Source organism: Phodopus roborovskii, unplaced genomic scaffold, assembly GCF_943737965.1.
Source record: "Phodopus roborovskii unplaced genomic scaffold, PHOROB, whole genome shotgun sequence".
Classification (NCBI taxonomy): domain Eukaryota; kingdom Metazoa; phylum Chordata; class Mammalia; order Rodentia; family Cricetidae; genus Phodopus; species Phodopus roborovskii.
Window position 1 is genome coordinate 13,663,199 of NW_026126578.1, and position 13,990 is coordinate 13,677,188.

A 13,990-nucleotide genomic window follows, 5' to 3' on the forward strand; every position below is an offset into this window, starting at 1 on the left:
AGTGAGATATTCACTTTGTCCGCACCTGTGGCACAGACCACGTCCATTGGGTGGGGACAGGGGCAGATGTTACTTGGGGGAACTAAGTCTGAGAAAGGGGCTCCAGGAGCTCTCTTGCTTGCAGCACGGGGACAGAAAAGCATCCGGAGGCATCCTTGGAACCAGGAACCTGCTGATGTTCATCTACGTTGTAAGTTATTTCTCCATGAATAAACATCTATTCAGCCTATTTGTTTCTCCTGATCCTTATTAAACCTCAATACCTCTCCCTGGATCCTCCTGGATTATGTTCCTCCAAGGCTGTGAGTCATTCAAGAGTTTTGAACACTAAATTCTTCCAGCTCTTGTGCCCATTGAGTATTTCAGGACTGACCGGGCGGCAGCTACATGAAATTCCTCTCAGCTAGGTTTCTGACCCGGGCAAGAGAGCACAGACAGAAGGTCCACTCACTCCAGACATATCTCTCCAGAACTTTTATGGAGCACAGGACAGGCGTCTTCTAAATTCTGCTGAGGAGTGCAATCGAACCACAAGGAACTGTGGTGTCGAGAGGGCCAGATCCTCCTCAGCATTGTGCCATAAAACCACGGGCAAATGGCCTCAAATCCTACCTTTACCTCACCACTTCCTCCCTACACCTCTGGAGGGCGTTCTCTCTCTCCACCAGTTCCAGGGCGTGGTGTCCTCCACTCCCCATGTCAACAAACTCTCAGAAGATTTTTGTCAAAGCCACTCCCCATGCAAAGATTATCCTACGAGGCCCCAGTGGAATATCCATGGGTCCCCAAGATGGAAGCACCTAGAGCTGTGAGGACTCAGGCAACAGAACTGTCCACAGGAAGTCCCCAGGCTCTGGTGGGAGATGCAGTAAAGTGCTAACTTCCTGTGAACTCTAGATCCCATTATTTGGGCTGTATGACTCTAAGTAACACCCAGGCTTCTGTGACAATCTGGGATGCTTCCTCTTTCATCCTTATACCGTCAGTGAGAAGTCTCTCCTTCAGTCACAGCCATGGCTAGGTGACAGGTGCTGGGACTGTTGAAATACTCTCACTATGTAAATATGGCCAGTCCTTGACCACATGTCTACCTTTCTGTGGTACAGTTTCAGGGCTCACCACCAGTGACCACATTTACATGCTTCCACACACCTGCTCTGCCTTACTAAAAAGGTGACGAGCTCTCGGTGTCTCTCTTCCACCATCTTGCCCTACTGAAGTGTTTTCAAACACGGTAAACAGGTGTTTTAGACTGCTCCTGGCAAAAAGAAAATAAAACTGTGCTACTTTACAATAAGCTTTTCATGCCTAGGAGTACACTTTATAAGACAGCATATTTACAAACTAGCAAATCTTCTTTTACAAATTGACAGTTTTAATGTATATAAATGATAATATGTTCAAAACATTGTCAGCATCCTTCTGAACCATAACAACTACAATATATAACCATCATCTCTCTGTTTTCATGCACTTTCTCTTCTTTTTAATGTCTTACTAGTATACATTAACTTTACATAATAATAGGTTTCATTATGACATTTTTATAAGTGTATATACTGTATTCCAACCATAGTCACACAGCCCTGTTACCCTTTCCTGTCCCCATCCCACTCCCATTAATCCCTTCTTTCCAATCAGTTATTGTCAATTCCCTTTGGTGTGTGTATGTGTGTGTGTCCCAATGGGTTTCATTAGGGCTGTTTATAGAAGCAGGATGGAGTGTGTCTTCATCCTTGATGATGAAGTACAGATATTTTATACAGTCCCATGCCATTGTCCATTCTCTCCTGTGTGTGTGTGTGTGTGTGTGTGTGTGTGTGTGTGTGTACAGGTGCCCCAGCCTGCATGAGGAAGTCAGAGGACAGCTTGCAGAAGTCAGTTTTTCCCTTCCACTGTGTGGGACCCAGGGGTCAAACACAGGTTGTCAGGCTTGGAAGCATGCATCTCTACCTACTGAGCCATCTCATCAGTCCCAAGTGCCTTTTTCCTAGAGCACTCTCAAAGGACTGAAGTCCTTATCCACTTGGAGTTTATTTTTGTGTAGAATGAGAGATAAGACTCTAGCTTCAGCCAGGCAGTGGTGGTACAGGCCTTTAATCCCAGCACTCTGGTGGCAGAGGCAGGTGGATGTCCTAGCTCTAGGCCAGCTTGTTCTAGAGAGTGAGTTCCAGCCTGGGCTACACAGAGAAATCCTGTCAAAAAAAAATAATAATAATAATCTAGTTTCATTCTTTTGTCCAAAGATATTTGTTGAGAACCACTACCTTTTTTTCCAGTGTGTATTTTTGTTCAAACCAGGTGGCTATAGTTGTGTGACCTTGTATCTAGATCCTCTGTTGTAATTCACTGATCTATATGCCTGTGTTTTGTTTTGTTTTGTTTTGGGGTTTTGGGTTTGGTTTGTTTTTTTTTTTTTTCTTTTTTTTTCCTTTTGGTTTTTCAAGACAGGGTTTCTCTGTAGCTTTGGAAGCTGTCCTGGAACTTGCTCTGTAGACCAGGCTGGTCTCAAACTTATAGAGATCCGCCTACCTCTGCCTCCCCGGTAGGATTAAAGGTGTGCACCACCACCATCACCTGGCTACATGTCTGTTATTATTACTTGGCTCCAAAGTATAGCAAATCAATGATGTGATACCTTCAGCAGTATTATTTTTTGCTCAGGATTGCTTTGGTTTTCCAGGTCTTCTGTGTTTCCCTAAGAATCATATATATATTTTTTTTTTTAATGTCTCCCTAGGACTATGGTTGAAATTGCATTGAATCTTTAGAGGTTTTTGTTTTATTTGGTTTGGTTGGTTGGTTGGTTGTTTGGTTGGTTGGTTTTGGTAAAAAGACTATTTTCACAATAGTAATTCCTCTAATCTATGCTCATGGGGCGTGGGGATCTTTCCGTATTCTAGTATCTTCCTCAGCTTCTTCCGTGTTTTGAAGTTTTCATCATGGAGAGTTCTCACCCCTTTGGTTAGGTTTATTCCAAAGTTGGTTTTGACTGTTGTTATTTTTGTGGTTGTTTTTAAGGTTCTCATGAATGAAATTATTTCCCTATTTTCTCTATGTATTTGTCATTAGAATATGGGAAGGCTGCTGATCTTTGTGTGTTAATTTTATATCTTGCTGAATGTGCTTTCCAGGTCTAAGTGTTTTCTGCTGGAGTCTTCAGGATCAGATCAACTGAAAGTAGATACATCTTGATTTCTTTCCTATTCGTACTAATTTTACTTGCTTCTCTTGTCTTATTGCTATAGGTAAGAATGCTAGCACTGTACTGAAGAAGGATGGGGAGGCTGACAGCCTTGCCTTCCTCCTGATTTTAGTGGAAATGCTCTGAGTTTTCCTCCACCTAACATCATGCTAACTACAGGCTTGTCATGTACAGCTTTTACTGAGATACGTTCCTTCTAGTATGTTCTTCAGGACTTTTAACATAAAGTATGTTTGATTCTTTTCTTCTGCCCTTGAGTTCTTTTGTGTAATATGCAACTTTTATTAATTAACATGCATTGAGCCATCCTCCTATCTTTGAATTAAAGACATTTTGATCACCATCAATGATCCTTTTGATGTACTGTTGAATTTGATTTGCAGATCTTTTGTGGGTAATTTTTGCATCTGTATTTATCAAGGAGTCTAGTCTGTAATTTCCTTTCCCCCCACCCCCTTTTAACATCTTTGGCTTTGGAATTAGAATAACAATAGCTTCATTTAAAGAGTTTGGGAATGTCCCTTCCTTTTCTATTTTATGAACTAGTTTGGGAAGTGTTTTTAGTTCTTCTTAAAGGGGCTGATAGAATTCACTGTGTAAACAGCTAGCCTGGGCTTGTTTTAATTGTGAGGTTTTAAATTATTGTTTCAATCTTACTTCTTGCTATAGATATGTTTATTTCTCTCATTTTGGTCACGTCTTTTAGATTTTTCCAATTTGGGGAATATGAACTTTAAAGCTATCTCATGTTTTTTTTTTTTTTTTTTTTTTTTTTTCTGAATTCCATTGGTATCTGTTGTTGCTGTTTCTCCATCTTTATTTTGTGATTTCCCTCCACCGCTTTCTCTCTGTTATGGCTGAGGGTTTGTTAATCTCATTTACCTTTTCAAAGAGCCAACTCTTTCTTTCACTGATTCTTTATATTTCTTTTTATTCTTGTTTTGTTTCTTTTTTGTTGTTTTCTGGTCTGAATTTCTTTCCATTGTGAGCTGAGATTTGGCATGTTCTTCTCTTTAAAGGACTCTAAGTTAATCGTGAAGTTATTGATTTGATACCTCCCAGATTCATTCGATACAAAGGCCTTTCTCTTAGGTCAGCTTTCATTCACCCCATGGTTTTAACATGCTGTTCTTTCATTTTCACTTGGTTATAAAAAAAAAAGTCTTAATTCCTTCTTGATGTCTTAAAGAGCATATTCCTCATCTAGTACTGTGTATGATCTAGTGTTTCTCTTGCTGTTAACTTGTTGAATGATTGTATTGTGATCAGACAGAACTTAGGACTTGTTTCAAGTTGCCTGTATTTGTTGAGATTTGTTTTATGTCCTAGTACATGACAAAGTGCATGAAATGCAAAAGCTGTGCATCCTGCAGGGCTTACATAAAATGTTTTATAGATGTCAGTTGAGTTCATTTGCTCTATGATATAATTTAATTTGTATATCTCTCTGTTCATTTGGAGAGAGTTATTTGTTTAACTTTATTTTTACTTGTTAATAGTGTGTGTGAAAGCATGTGTAATATGTGTGGATACATACATGCCATGACATGAGTGGAAGGAATCTAGAGGACAATTTTGTGGAGTCACTTCTTTCCTTCCACCTTTATCTGGAACCCTGTGTACCAGAGATCAAAGTCAGGTTACTCAGCACAGCAAGGACATTTACCTGCTGGACCAACTTCTATCCCTGTTTCTTTTGTGTTGTGAAACAACCCACTTGCTGAGCATAGGGTATTGAAATCACCTAATGCTTCGTGCTTTGGCTTAATTGGCGACTTTACATCTAATGCTATTTTTTTATGCACCGTGTTTGGGGCAAATGGGTAGAACTATAATGCCCTCTTGGTAGATTGTTCTTTTAATCAGTATCATGTGACATTCTTCTTCTCCTCTCACTAGTTTTTATTTGAATTCTATTCTATTGCATAGCAGTAGGTGACCTAGGTCCATTTGCCTTCAGTAGCCTTTTCCATCCTTTCATCTTAAGGTAGTGTCTATTTCTCAGTCAACAAATAGGTGGTTACTGTTTTGGTTTGTTTTTAATCCAGTATGCATCTTGTGATAGACAAGTGGAGACAATTACTATTTTGAGTTATTGCTGAAAGGTATTTATTGCTTCCTGTCATTTTGTTAATTTGATAGTGTTTGTTTTTTTCTCTTCCTCTCATGCTCAACAATTATTCTAGAGTGATTTATTCTTTCCTGTAGCCTCATGGATGGATTCCTTCAAATGCCTTCTACAGAACTAGTTTTGTGGTCATGAATACTCTTAGCCTATTTTTATGATGGAAAATGTTTGCTTTTCCTCCAATATGAAAGTTTTGCTGAGTATAGTAGTCTGGGTTGCCAGTATCTTTCAGAACTTTAAATATATCTTTCTATGCCCTCATGGATTTTAAAGTTTTGATCTGTCATTATTTTGGGGGGTTTGTGACTTAGTATTTATCTCTTGCCATTTTCAATATACTTTCTTATGAATGTTTAATGTCCCTTTCTGGTTTGGTTCTTGTCTATTTGTTGTCCTAAATACCTCTTATGCCTGTTGACATCTATGATAGTTCTAATTGTCAACTTGACACAACCTAGAGTCAAGTGGTAAGGGAGTCCCAGGAAGGAACTCTCTAGATCAGGTTGGCTATGGGAATGTCTATGTGCCATTATCTTGATTACTAACTGCTATGGGAAGCCCCAGCCTGAACCTCAGCACCATTCCCCAGTTTGGGGTCCTAGACTGGATAAGAGTAGAGAAAGTTAGCTGAGGGCCAAGGATGCACACATTCATTTCTGGCTGCTCTTGAGTGTGGGTACAATGTGACATCTCAGCCTCCAGCTGCTCTGACTTCCCCCAGGTAATGGACTGTGCCCTGGAACTATGATAAAGCAAGCCTTCTCCTCCCTGTTACTTTTTATGGGGATATTTTATACAGCAATGGGCATGAAACCATGAGAGCATCCCTTTCCTAACGGTAGTGGTTTAAATGAAATATCCCCAGTTGGAGCTCTGTTTGGGGAGACTTAGGTAGCGTACTGTAATGGACCATGCCTTCCAAAACCATAAGCTGTGATAAATCTTTTCTTCCATAAGTTATCTCCTGCCAGGTATTTGGTCACAGCAATAAGAAAAGTAACTAATACCAAAGAAAGGATATGAACACATAACTCAGAGAAAATATAAATAACTCAAGACAGTCAGAACAACACAAACTGTGACACAAATACATCATGTACCATTGCCCTCAATGCAGAAATCATAATAATAAGAAGCCAAAATTTGGTGGGGGATATATCTCAGTGTTAGATCATTGCCAAGCATATACAAGGCGCTTGGTTCAATTTCTAGGACTATAAGAATTAAAAAAAGAACAAATGTCTAAAATTTTAAATGTGAAACATTTATGGAGCTGAGAGTTGGGGAGGACCCTAGTGAGAGAACAAGCTTTTCAGAAAGGGCTAGTAGTATCTATTAACATTTTTAATTCAGTGTATTTTCAATCTTCAGTTCCACTTTTAAAAACATATTACAGGCCCACAAGATGATTTGGCGGTTAAAGGCCATCGCCATCTCCAAGCCTGATGACTTGAGTTTGACTCATGGGATCTACATGGTGGAAGGAGAGAAATGTGCAACACAAGTTGTCCTCTGACTTTCACATGTGTGCTGTGGCATGCACACACACACACACACACACACACACACACAGAGAGAGAGAGAGAGAGAGAGAGAGAGAGAGAGAGTGAAAAACTTCAAAGAAACATTACAGATGAGGTGCATGTGATGATAAAGCAAGGAAGGGGACTAGAGGGAATGTTGGGGGAAGAGAAAGAACCAGCTGGAAAGGGGGAGGGGAGAGAAGCAGAGAGGAGAACGAATAAAGGTTAATGACATGTGTAGGCAGCACAGGCTTTTAATCCCAGCACTCAGGAGGCAGAGGCAGGTGATCTTTGAGTTCAAGGCCAGCTTGATCTACATAGCAAGTTCCAGGACAGCCAGGGTTATACAAAAAAATTCTGTCTCAAAGCAACAACAACAACAACAACAAAAAAAAAAACTATGGTGAAATCATTACTTTGTGTACTAACCTTAAAATATAATTTTAAAGGGATAAAAAATAAAAGAAATATCTTATAGAGAAATAGGACATGTGTAGGAAGTGGTTTTGCTTCATGTCCTACACACAAACCTTTTCCTACCCAGCACATCCCTCCCTCCCAGCCTCCTACTGTTTGGGTTTCTTGTCCACCTCTGTCTCTTTAGATTTCTTAGACTTCTTTTCCTCCCTCTAAACCACCCTGTAAGCTCTCCACAGTCCACCAATACTACTGTCATCAAACTTGTCAGTTACCACAACCCAGTGATGGTGGCCACTGCCCAAACTATGCCATAGAGCAAGCTGGTGACACTAGAAGGCACAGGCCCCTGCTTCTTCTGGCTGTCACCACCACTCAGCGATGCTGCCTCTGAGCAAATGTCTATCTTCTCCTGATCTAATTATTCCAAGCCTACCATTTCCTCCCTTGTTCTCGGAACATGATTTCATCATCCATTTCATGGAGAAGATAAATTCGCTAGGAGATGAGTGTATTCTCTTTTTCCAGTCATTTGGTCTTCTCCCTCAATGGGAAAATGGGTGGGTTTTGTTGTTGTTTTTCTACATAGTTCAATTCTTCAGTTATCTGTTGGGATTCACATTATTTCAATGCCTCAAAAGCCCAAGCATGAGGCATTCTTCCTCTTGTGTGCACTTTTAATCTCCTCCTTTTAACTGAATTTTTCACCTCCAGTGGTGAATGTGTGCTGTTCTTTCTTATCCACGATTGACCTCACTTGTGACTACTTAGATATTATCTCCTTCCTTCCTGTCACCAGCTATTTCATGAGCTGTTTCCACTCACTTACCTACCTTTCATCTGCCAACTCACTGAAATTGTACATCTGTCACCAACCCACCAATAAAGAATAATGAACAATAGCCTCCCTATTGTCAAATTCACTGAGTTCTCTTTCATTAATCCATGTTACGGCTCATTAACACTTCATACTAATGGTTTCTCTCTTGCTTTGAAAGTGACTCCGTCCTTGGCTTCCCAGACTTGCCTTCAATACTCGCCTGTATGCCAGAACTAAAGTGCTCTCCCCTCCTCTTCATTTCTTTCTATGCCTCAGTACTAACATGGAAACAAAAGACTTGATCATCATCAAAGCTGTGCTCTCAGAGGGATGACTGCCAGCTCAGAACATATCGCGGTTCTGATGCAAAAGATCCAGAGCATCTCCATCTAGCAAAAACTCACCACTGCCCTTCAAGACAGAGCCAGGTGAGCTTGAGGAGTCTGTGGTCTGCATTCCCTTTGCCTTGTGAGAATAAAAACAGGTACTTTGATTCACAGTGCTGGGAAGTTGGAGTTGGTAGGACATTTGGAAGACTCTATAACCAAACTTCAAGTACATATTCTCTGAAATATTCATATGAAAAACAATAAAATTTAAAGGATAGTTACCTAAAATCTACAGGAAGGAGAATAGGGCCTACAACAGCCAAAACATTTTTTTTTTTAAGAAAGTGACAGAGGACCTGATTTCAAGATTGCTAAAGCTATTATGAATAAGTGTAAAAGGAACAGTCAAATGCAACTGAGAAATACAGAAACTGACGTGTGTGTGTGTGTGTGTGTGTGTGTGTGTGTGTGTGTGTGTGTTTTCACTGATTTTGAACAAAGCACTAAGTCACCAAAAAAAGAATAGTTACTTCAACAAACAGTGCTGAGGGCTGAAGAGACAGCTCAGTTGGTAAAATATCTGATGCACAAGCAAGAGAGCCTGAGCTCATCCCTAGAACCCATGGGAAAAGCCAGCACAGTAGTGAATGCCTGTAACTCCATCAATGGAGAGAGGTGGGCAGAGACAGGAAGATCTCTGGATCTCATTGGCCAGGTAGCCTAGTGAACTGATGGACCAACCACACATTCAATAAGATACTGTGTTTTGAAAAGAAAGATGGAGAACAATTGAGAAAAAAAAAAAAAAAAAAACCTAATGCCTACCTCTGGCCTCTATACATATATACACATATGTACATATGCAACCACATACACTACACACATGCACATCCCTACTGTCATGGCTTTATATTGCTGTGATAAAACATCATGACCAAGGCAACTTATACAAGAAAACATGCCTTTAATTGCAGCACTTGGGAGACAAAAACAGGTATATTTCTGTGAGTTTGAGACCAGCCTAGTCTACATAGTGAGTTCCAGAATAGCCTGGGCTACACAGAGACACCCTGCCTCAAAACTTATTTATTTGTTTATTTCTCTATCTATTTATTAAAAAGAAACTATTTAATTTGGGGCTTATAGCTTCAAAAAGTCAGAACCCATCTTTATAGATGGGGAGCATGGCAAACAGACATGACGCTGGAATGGTAGCTGAGATGTCACATCCTAAGACACAGCCATGAGGCAGAAAGAGCTACCAGAGAATGGCATGAGCTTCTGAAATCTCAAAGCCCATCCCCAGTGACACATCTCCTCCAACAAGGCCACACCTCCTAATCCTTCCTAAACAGTTCCACAAACTGGAGACCAACTATTCCAATATATGAATATATGGGGACTATTCCTATTTAAACTACCACACCTACACACATGGGTAGATATATCAAATACACAGGATAGCACGTGAAAACTAAAATGACACTGAAATAATTAGGCATCTATAAGAAAAAAAAAAAGTAATTCAACCCATTCTTAAATACAAAACCTAAAATGATTTTTAGAAGTTAGAAGAAAACATCAATGTGATCTTTGTGATACTGGACTAGGCAAAACCACAAGCTACAATAAAAAAGGCCAACTGCAAAAAAGAAAGGAAGAAAGAAAGAAAGGGCAATAGGAAGAAAGAAAGAAAGAAAGAAAGAAAGAAAGAAAGAAAGAGAAAAAGAACAAAGCCAAAACGTGTACAATGTTCTGTGACTTTAATTCAGACACCCATGAACCAAGCAAGGAATTGGTCTTGTAGAAGATTCTTTGGTAGAGACTAGCTGTGTATTATCTAACTTAATTCTGATATTACCCACCCAAAAACAGCATCACAGGTTGATGTCCCAGTCCCATGACAGTTACCAACTTCGGATGATGTCACAGTTGACAGTTACAAGCAGTTTGTGCCCTAAACTTCTGATTAGCTGACTTTAAGTGCAGGGTCCCAGGATCCCCTCCTCAGGCAGCTTCCAATCTGTTACTGACCTACAGAACTTAGGAAAACACTTCCTTACATGTGCTCATTGGTTATAAAGGATGCTATAAAGGATACAGATGAACCCCCAGGTGGAAAGTCGTGTAGAAAGGAGTGGTGAGCACTCATACCCACACAGGGTGTGTACTCTTCAGAACTGTGGCCTTCTGCTTCCTTTACACAATTATTAAATAATTGGCCTGTGGTAATCAAATCAATCTCCAGCCCCTCCAGAGGTGGGACAGTGGAGTTCAAGGTCCCAACCCCATTGTTTTGGAGAACAGACCAAAGCAGAAACCCTGAAGCCTAAAGCTACCTAGGAGCCACCAGTAATCAAATTGCTACACAAATGACATCACCCCAGAGATGACAAAATTATAAGAAGAAGAAAAAAAAAAAAAAAAACGTGATCAAATACATTTTCTAAAATACATTGATAAGTGAGAGATAAGCTGGAGATATGGCTCAGCAGTTAAGAGCATTGACTGCTTTTCCAGAGGACCCATGTCTAGTTCCCAGCATTCACATGGCTGCTCCCAATAGTCTGGAGCTTCTGTTCCTGGGAATCCAATGCCCTCTTCCTGCCTCCATGGGTCCTGCACACATATGGAACACAGACATCCATAAAGTTTTTTGTTTCCACTTTATGGGTTTTATTTGGTTTTTCAAGACAGGGTTTCCCTATGTAACAGCCATGGCCTCCCTGGAACTCTGTAGACCAGACTGTCCTCAAACTCACAAGGATCTGCAATGCCTCTGCCTCCCAAGTGCTGGGATTAAAAGCAGACAACATTGTTTTTGAACCAGTTAGGAGAATAAAAGGGCAAGACCCAGACAGAGTGCATTTACAAAGTCTGTCTGAGAAGGGCTGTACAGAAAAGCCATTAGGAGTTCACGGTCACATTCTGCTGCATAGTGACTTCAAGGACAACCTGAGCCACAGGATACTCTAGCTCAAGAGGATGAAGAAAAAACAAACAACAACAACAAAAAGAAATAACAAAATCTCCAACGACAGACAAAAGATTTGAACAGAAGCAGAAATCGTGGCTATAGTTAGTGGTCTGCAAGGCTGCCTTGTCCCAGCTGTTTTGAATGTTGGATTACCTGGGATACTGCTTCAGGGTGTCTTACTTGATCAAACCATGTTAGTCTGGAAGGAATCCATAGCTTTTTATTTTCTGTGGAAACAAAAATAGAAATTCTTTTCCCCAGTAACCTGTCCTTAGACTTAAGTTTTGAAGTCAAGCATTTTTAAAAATATATTAATTGGATTAGTTCAGCAGAATTGATAATCAAGTATATTGTAGCAATTGTTGTCCTTCCTTAGCAATTGAGCAATTCAAAGACAACACAATAGCATACAGTACCCAGACTCTATATATTTTCCATTTTTACGTGGCTTTTTTTATTAGTCTATCTCTTTTACTTCTATTTTTTCATTTATTGAGACAGGGTTTCTCTGTGTAACTTTGCCTGTCCTGGAATTAACTCTGTATATCAGGTTTACTTTGAAATCACAGAGATCTTCTTGCCTCCGTCTCCCAAGTGCTGGAATTAAAGGCGTGTGCCACCACACCCAGCTACTCTCTTTCTTTTTATTTATTTTTTAAACCATTTTATCCTATTTCTTTCTCTCACCCAAGTCTACATATATTTTTAAACACATTGTAAACCTTTAGAGGTTTTTCCTTAATGTGAAGTCTTTATCTCCCTCTGGCCACGAGTTTTTTATCTGCTAGACAACATTGCTAAAATGAAAGCCAAGATGGCGGGGGTACATTTAGCACCAGCACTGAGAGCTGTGCTCACCATCTTGGTCTATGCTACCATCCAGCAGCATGCTACCATGCAGCAGCATGCTGCCACTGCCAGCTCTCATACACACCATTAAGTTGTTGGGGGGGGGGGGTTGCCTCTTATGCTGAGTCAGGAAACCTCCCTTAGAGGAGCCATGCAAATCTCTGCTTGTCTCTAGAAAAACAGCCCAACTGAGAAAAATGCCACTACCATGAAGCCTTGCTCGACTCTGTTCTTTTGTTTCTAAAACCCCTTTTTAAGCTTTGGTTAAGTTTTAAGTGAAAGTTCCCAGGCCCCATGTTGTAGGCACCATTTTGTTACTAGCAGTTTTTCCCGCTAGCCTGGTCCCAGTGCTACGTCAGCCCCAAATAACACACAGCCACGATGTTGGCCAGTTACTAGCATTTCTTATTGGCTAGCTCTGTCTAAATATTAACCCATTTCTATCAATCTAAGTATTTCTACATGGTCTCATCTTACAAGAGAGATGGTCCAGACCTTCTTCTCAAGTCCCTACATGTTTACTCTCCTACTACATCTCCCAGAATCCTCCTTGTCTCCTAGTCCCACCTATCTTGCTTTCCTATTTGCCAACAGTGATTTATTCATTAACCAATAAGAGAAACATATTTACAGGGTGACATTTCCCATCAGGCCAAATCTGGTAACACGCACAGCCTGTAGTCCAGTACTCAGAAGGCTGAGACATTTACTCATGAAGATCATGAGTTCAAGGCAAGACTGATCCACAAAATGAGACTCTGCTCCCCAAAAAGATGCAGTCTATAATGCCAAATAAATCGTGTTCAGATTTAGTAGGGGAGGGGATGTCACGAGAGAGACTAAATGAGCAATTTCTATACTAACACTTCTGGAGCACAAGATGACACCCAGTACTGGTAACCATGAGAAATCCTTACGCATCAACTAAACTCTTTGTGATGGAAACGGTACACATCCTGCCTGCTGCCCCCCCCCTTCATTTATCTTTGAATACAACTGAAATTGCACATCTTCTAGCAGTCAAGCCATGGTCCAAATGGTGCCATCATTATTACCCCAACAAAGTGGGAGAAAATGCCACCATGCCCATAAGTTATGAGAGTCCTCATCCAGGAGCAAAGTTGAGAGATTGTAGGAAGATGGGCACATGTCTCCACCACTTCCTTCTATAAACAGAAAATCCGAATTAAATTAGCTTTGGGGTGTTAGCTACTTACTACTCACTTGGGTGGGCTAGAAGGGGCAGAATACACTCTTTTTCTTGACTTTAATCCCTCTAACTCATGGCCTAACAGAAACAACCCGAAGAAATATTTTTAACTTCTCTTATTTTATTCACCAGTTTGCTTATTAAATATTTTCTGAATATCAGTACTAGCTCAGATGCTAAAACAAAGTGGTAGAAGAGTGAACCAAGAAAACAAAAATGGCAACCCAGCATCATCAAAAGACAAAGATTTACTTCAGTTTGGTGGTGTATGGGTACCTTCCCGCCTCACCTATGCCCAAACTCTCCCAAGAAGAAAAAATGAAGTCTTCTCACTTTCAAGGCGTCAGGACAGGACTCAACCACATGAATGACTTCTGTCAAGTTTTCTCTGTAAAAACCCACTGTGAGATTAAGGGCCATCACTGAGCTAACATGCAAAGCACACATTCACCACACAGAATAGAAACTGTCACACATTGGTCCCTTCAACCACACTCATGCAAGCTTATTTGAAAAGGCAAATTAAGCACAG